This window comes from Rhipicephalus microplus, unplaced genomic scaffold, assembly GCF_043290135.1.
Source record: "Rhipicephalus microplus isolate Deutch F79 unplaced genomic scaffold, USDA_Rmic scaffold_29, whole genome shotgun sequence".
Lineage (NCBI taxonomy): Eukaryota > Metazoa > Arthropoda > Arachnida > Ixodida > Ixodidae > Rhipicephalus > Rhipicephalus microplus.
In genome coordinates this window covers 5,482,948-5,488,852 of record NW_027464602.1, presented here as the reverse complement: position 1 = coordinate 5,488,852, position 5,905 = coordinate 5,482,948, and positions in this window count along the sequence as shown.

The window sequence follows — 5,905 nt, the reverse complement described above, 5'->3', positions numbered from 1 at the left end:
TAGCTTTGAAGATATGTTCTGATGGTGGTGAGAGGGGAGCAAGACTGTCTCCATGGCGCAATGGGCTAGCGCGATCGGCTGTTGACCGAAAGGTTGGAGTTTCGAGCCCTCCCGGGAGTGGTGTGTTGCTGTTTTCTTTGCGCTGATAGCTTTGAAGATATGTTCTTATGGTGGTGAGAGTGGAGCAAGACTGTCTCCGTGGCGCAATGGGCTAGCTCAATCGGCTGTTAACCGAAAGGTTGGAGGTTCGAGCCCACCCAGTGGTGGTGCAGCGCTTTTTTTTTCTTTGCGCTGATAGCTTTGAAGATATGTTCTGATGATGGTGAGAGTGGAGCAGGACTGTCTGCGTGGCGCAATTGGCCAGCGCGATCGGCTGTTAACCGAAAAGTTAGAGGTTCGAGCCCTCCGGGGAGTGGTGTTTTGCTTTTTTCTTTGCGCTGATAGCTTTGAAGATATGTTCTGATGGTAGTGAGAGTGGAGCACGACTGTCTCCGTGGCGAAATTGGCTAGCGCGATCGGCTGTTAACCGAAAGGTTTGAGGTTCGAGCCCACCCGGTGGTGGTGCGGTGCTTTTTTTCTTTAGGCTGATAGCTTTGAAGATATGTTCTGATGGTGGTGAGAGGGGGGCAAGACTGTCTCCGTGGCGCAATGGGCTAGCGCGATTGGCTGTTGACCGAAAGGTTGGAGTTTCGAGCCCTCCCGGGAGTGGTGTGTTGCTTTTTTCTTTGCGGTAATAGCTTTGAAGATATGTTCTGCTGGTGGTGAGAGTGGACCAGGACTGTCTTCATGTCGCTATTGGCTAGCGCGATCGGCTGTTAACCGAAAGGTTTTGGTTCGAGCCCACCCGGTGGTGGTGCGGTGGTTTTTTTATTTGGGCTGATAGCTTTGAAGATATGTTCTGATGGTGGTGAGAGGGAGCAGGACTGTCTCCGTGGCGCAATTGGCTAGCGCGATCGGCTGTTAACCGAAAAGTCAGAGGTTCGAGCCCACCCAGTGGTGGTGCGGCGCTTTTTTTCTTTGGGCTGATACCTTTGAAGATATGTTCTGATGGTGGTGAGAGTGGAGCAGGACTGTCTCCGTGGCGCAATTGGCTTGCGCGATCGGCTGTTAACCGAAAGGTTGGAGGTTCGAGCCCACCCGGTGGTAATGTGGTGCTTTTTTTTCTTTGCGCTGATAGCTTTGAAGATACGTTCTGATAATGGTGAGAGTGGAGCACGATTGTCTCCATGGAGCAATTGGCTAGCGCGATCTGCTGTTAGCTGAAAGGTTGGAGGTTCGAGCCCACCCGGTGGTGGTGCGGCGCTTTTTTTTTCTTTGGGCTGATAGCTTTGAAGATATGTTCTAATTGTGGTGACAGTGGAGCAGGACTGTCTCTGTGGCGCAATTGGCCAGCGCGATCGGCTGTTAACCAAGAAGTTGGAGGTTCGGGCCCACCCGGTGGTGGTGCGGTGCTTTTTTTTCTTTGGGCTGATAGCTTTGAAGATATGTTCTGATGGTGGTGAGAGGGGAGCAAGACTGTCTCCGTGGCGCAATGGGCTAGCGCGATCGGCTGTTGACCGAAAGGTTGGAGTTTCGAGCCCTCCCGGGAGTGGTGTTGCTGTTTTCTTTGCGCTGATAGCTTTGAAGATATGTTCTGATGGTGGTGAGAGTGGAGCAAGACTGTCTCCGTGGCGCAATTGGCTAGCCCAATCGGCTGTTAACCGAAAGGTTGGAGGTTCGAGCCCAACCGGTGGTGGTGCGGCGCTTTTTTTTTCTTTTGGGTGATAGCTCTGAAGAAATGTTCTGACGGTGGTGAGAGTGGAGCACGACTGTCTGCGTGGGGCAATTGGCTAGCGCGATCGGCTGTTAACCGAAAGGTTGGAGGTTCGAGCCCACCCGGTGGTGGTGCGGCGCTTTTTTTTTCTTTGGGCTAATAGCTCTGAAAAAATGTTCTGACGGTGGTGAGAGTGGAGCACGACTGTCTCCGTGGCGCAGTTGGCTAGCGCGATCGGCTGTTAACCGAAAGGTTGGAAGTTCTAGCCCACCCGGTGATGGTGGGGCGCTTTTTTTGTTTGTGCTGATAGCTTTGAAGATATGTTCTGATGGTGGTGAGAGTGGAGCAGGACTGTCTCCGCGGCGCAATTGGCTAGCGTGATCGGCTGTTAACCGAAAAGTTGGAGGTTCGAGCCAACCCGGTGGTGGTGCGGCGCTTTTTTTTCTTTGGGCTGATAGCTTTGAAGATATGTTCTGATGATGGTGAGAGTGGAGCAAGACTGCCTCCGTGGCGCAATGGGCTAGCGCGATCGCCTGTTAACCGAAAGGTTGGAGTTTTGAGCCCTCCCGGGAGTGGTGTGTTGCTTTTTTCTTTGCGGTAATAGCTTTGAAGATATGTTCTGATGGTGGTGAGAGTGAACCAGGACTGTCTTCGTGGCGCAATTGGCTAGCGAGATCGGCTGTTAACCGAAAGGTTTTGGTTCGAGCCCACTCGGTGGTGGTGCGGTGGTTTTTTCTTTGGGCTGATAGCTTTGAAGATATGTTCTGATGGTGGTGAGAGGGAGCAGGACTGTCTCCGTGGCGCAATTGGCTAGCGCGATCGGCTGTTAACCGAAAAGTCAGAGGTTCGAGCCCACCCAGTGGTGGTGCGGCGCTTTTTTTTCTTTGGGCTGATACCTTTGAAGATATCTTCTGATGGTGGTGAGAGTGGAGCAGGACTGTCTCCATGGCGCAATTGGCTTGCGCGATCGGCTGTTAACCGAAAGGTTGGAGGTTCGAGCCCACCCGGTGGTGGTGCGGCGCTTTTTTCTCTTTGCGCTGATAGCTTTGAAGATATGTTCTGATGGTGGTGAGAGTGGAGCACGATTGTCTCCATGGAGCAATTGGCTAGCGCGATCTGCTGTTAACCGAAAGGTTGGAGGTTCGAGCCCACCCGGTGGTGGTTCGGCGCTTTTTTTTTCTTTGGGCTCATAGCTTTGAAGATATGTTCTAATTGTGGTGACAGTGGAGCAGGACTGTCTCTGTGGCGCAATTGGCCAGCGCGATCGGCTGTTAACCGAAATGTTGGAGGTTCGAGCCTACCCGGTGGTGGTGCGGTGCTTTTATTTCTTTGGGCTGATAGCTTTGAAGATATGTTCTGCTGGTGGTGAGAGTGGACCAGGACTGTCTTCATGTCGCTATTGGCTAGCGCGATCGGCTGTTAACCGAAAGGTTTTGGTTCGAGCCCACCCGGTGGTGGTGCGGTGGTTTTTTTATTTGGGCTGATAGCTTTGAAGATATGTTCTGATGGTGGTGAGAGGGAGCAGGACTGTCTCCGTGGCGCAATTGGCTAGCGCGATCGGCTGTTAACCGAAAAGTCAGAGGTTCGAGCCCACCCAGTGGTGGTGCGGCGCTTTTTTTCTTTGGGCTGATACCTTTGAAGATATGTTCTGATGGTGGTGAGAGTGGAGCAGGACTGTCTCCGTGGCGCAATTGGCTTGCGCGATCGGCTGTTAACCGAAAGGTTGGAGGTTCGAGCCCACCCGGTGGTAATGTGGTGCTTTTTTTTCTTTGCGCTGATAGCTTTGAAGATACGTTCTGATAATGGTGAGAGTGGAGCACGATTGTCTCCATGGAGCAATTGGCTAGCGCGATCTGCTGTTAGCCGAAAGGTTGGAGGTTCGAGCCCACCCGGTGGTGGTGCGGCGCTTTTTTTTTCTTTGGGCTGATAGCTTTGAAGATATGTTCTAATTGTGGTGACAGTGGAGCAGGACTGTCTCTGTGGCGCAATTGGCCAGCGCGATCGGCTGTTAACCAAGAAGTTGGAGGTTCGGGCCCACCCGGTGGTGGTGCGGTGCTTTTTTTTCTTTGGGCTGATAGCTTTGAAGATATGTTCTGATGGTGGTGAGAGGGGAGCAAGACTGTCTCCGTGGCGCAATGGGCTAGCGCGATCGGCTGTTGACCGAAAGGTTGGAGTTTCGAGCCCTCCCGGGAGTGGTGTTGCTGTTTTCTTTGCGCTGATAGCTTTGAAGATATGTTCTGATGGTGGTGAGAGTGGAGCAAGACTGTCTCCGTGGCGCAATTGGCTAGCCCAATCGGCTGTTAACCGAAAGGTTGGAGGTTCGAGCCCAACCGGTGGTGGTGCGGCGCTTTTTTTTTCTTTTGGGTGATAGCTCTGAAGAAATGTTCTGACGGTGGTGAGAGTGGAGCACGACTGTCTGCGTGGGGCAATTGGCTAGCGCGATCGGCTGTTAACCGAAAGGTTGGAGGTTCGAGCCCACCCGGTGGTGGTGCGGCGCTTTTTTTTTCTTTGGGCTAATAGCTCTGAAAAAATGTTCTGACGGTGGTGAGAGTGGAGCACGACTGTCTCCGTGGCGCAGTTGGCTAGCGCGATCGGCTGTTAACCGAAAGGTTGGAAGTTCTAGCCCACCCGGTGATGGTGGGGCGCTTTTTTTGTTTGTGCTGATAGCTTTGAAGATATGTTCTGATGGTGGTGAGAGTGGAGCAGGACTGTCTCCGCGGCGCAATTGGCTAGCGTGATCGGCTGTTAACCGAAAAGTTGGAGGTTCGAGCCAACCCGGTGGTGGTGCGGCGCTTTTTTTTCTTTGGGCTGATAGCTTTGAAGATATGTTCTGATGATGGTGAGAGTGGAGCAAGACTGCCTCCGTGGCGCAATGGGCTAGCGCGATCGCCTGTTAACCGAAAGGTTGGAGTTTTGAGCCCTCCCGGGAGTGGTGTGTTGCTTTTTTCTTTGCGGTAATAGCTTTGAAGATATGTTCTGATGGTGGTGAGAGTGAACCAGGACTGTCTTCGTGGCGCAATTGGCTAGCGAGATCGGCTGTTAACCGAAAGGTTTTGGTTCGAGCCCACTCGGTGGTGGTGCGGTGGTTTTTTCTTTGGGCTGATAGCTTTGAAGATATGTTCTGATGGTGGTGAGAGGGAGCAGGACTGTCTCCGTGGCGCAATTGGCTAGCGCGATCGGCTGTTAACCGAAAAGTCAGAGGTTCGAGCCCACCCAGTGGTGGTGCGGCGCTTTTTTTTCTTTGGGCTGATACCTTTGAAGATATCTTCTGATGGTGGTGAGAGTGGAGCAGGACTGTCTCCATGGCGCAATTGGCTTGCGCGATCGGCTGTTAACCGAAAGGTTGGAGGTTCGAGCCCACCCGGTGGTGGTGCGGCGCTTTTTTCTCTTTGCGCTGATAGCTTTGAAGATATGTTCTGATGGTGGTGAGAGTGGAGCACGATTGTCTCCATGGAGCAATTGGCTAGCGCGATCTGCTGTTAACCGAAAGGTTGGAGGTTCGAGCACACCCGGTGGTGGTTCGGCGCTTTTTTTTTCTTTGGGCTCATAGCTTTGAAGATATGTTCTAATTGTGGTGACAGTGGAGCAGGACTGTCTCTGTGGCGCAATTGGCCAGCGCGATCGGCTGTTAACCGAAATGTTGGAGGTTCGAGCCTACCCGGTGGTGGTGCGGTGCTTTTATTTCTTTGGGCTGATAGCTTTGAAGATATGTTCTGATGGTGGTGAGAGGGGAGCAATACTGTCTCCGTGGCGCAATGGGCTAGCGCGATCGGCTGTTGACCGAAAGGTTGGAGTTTCGAGCCCTCCCGGGAGTGGTGTGTTGCTGTTTTCTTTGCGCTGATAGCTTTGAAGATATGTTCTTATGGTGGTGAGAGTGGAGCAAGACTGTCTCCGTGGCGCAATTGGCTAGCTCAATCGGCTGTTAACCGAAAGGTTGGAGGTTCGAGCCCACCCAGTGGTGGTGCAGCGCTTTTTTTTCTTTGGGGTGATAGCTCTGAAGAAATGTTCTGATGGTGGTGAGAGTGGAGCACGACTGTCTCCGTGGCGCAATTGGCTAGCGCGATCGGCTGTTAACCGAAAATTTGGAGGTTCGAGCCCACCCGGTGGTTGTGCGGCGCTTTTTTTCTGTGGGCTGATAGCTTTGAAGATATG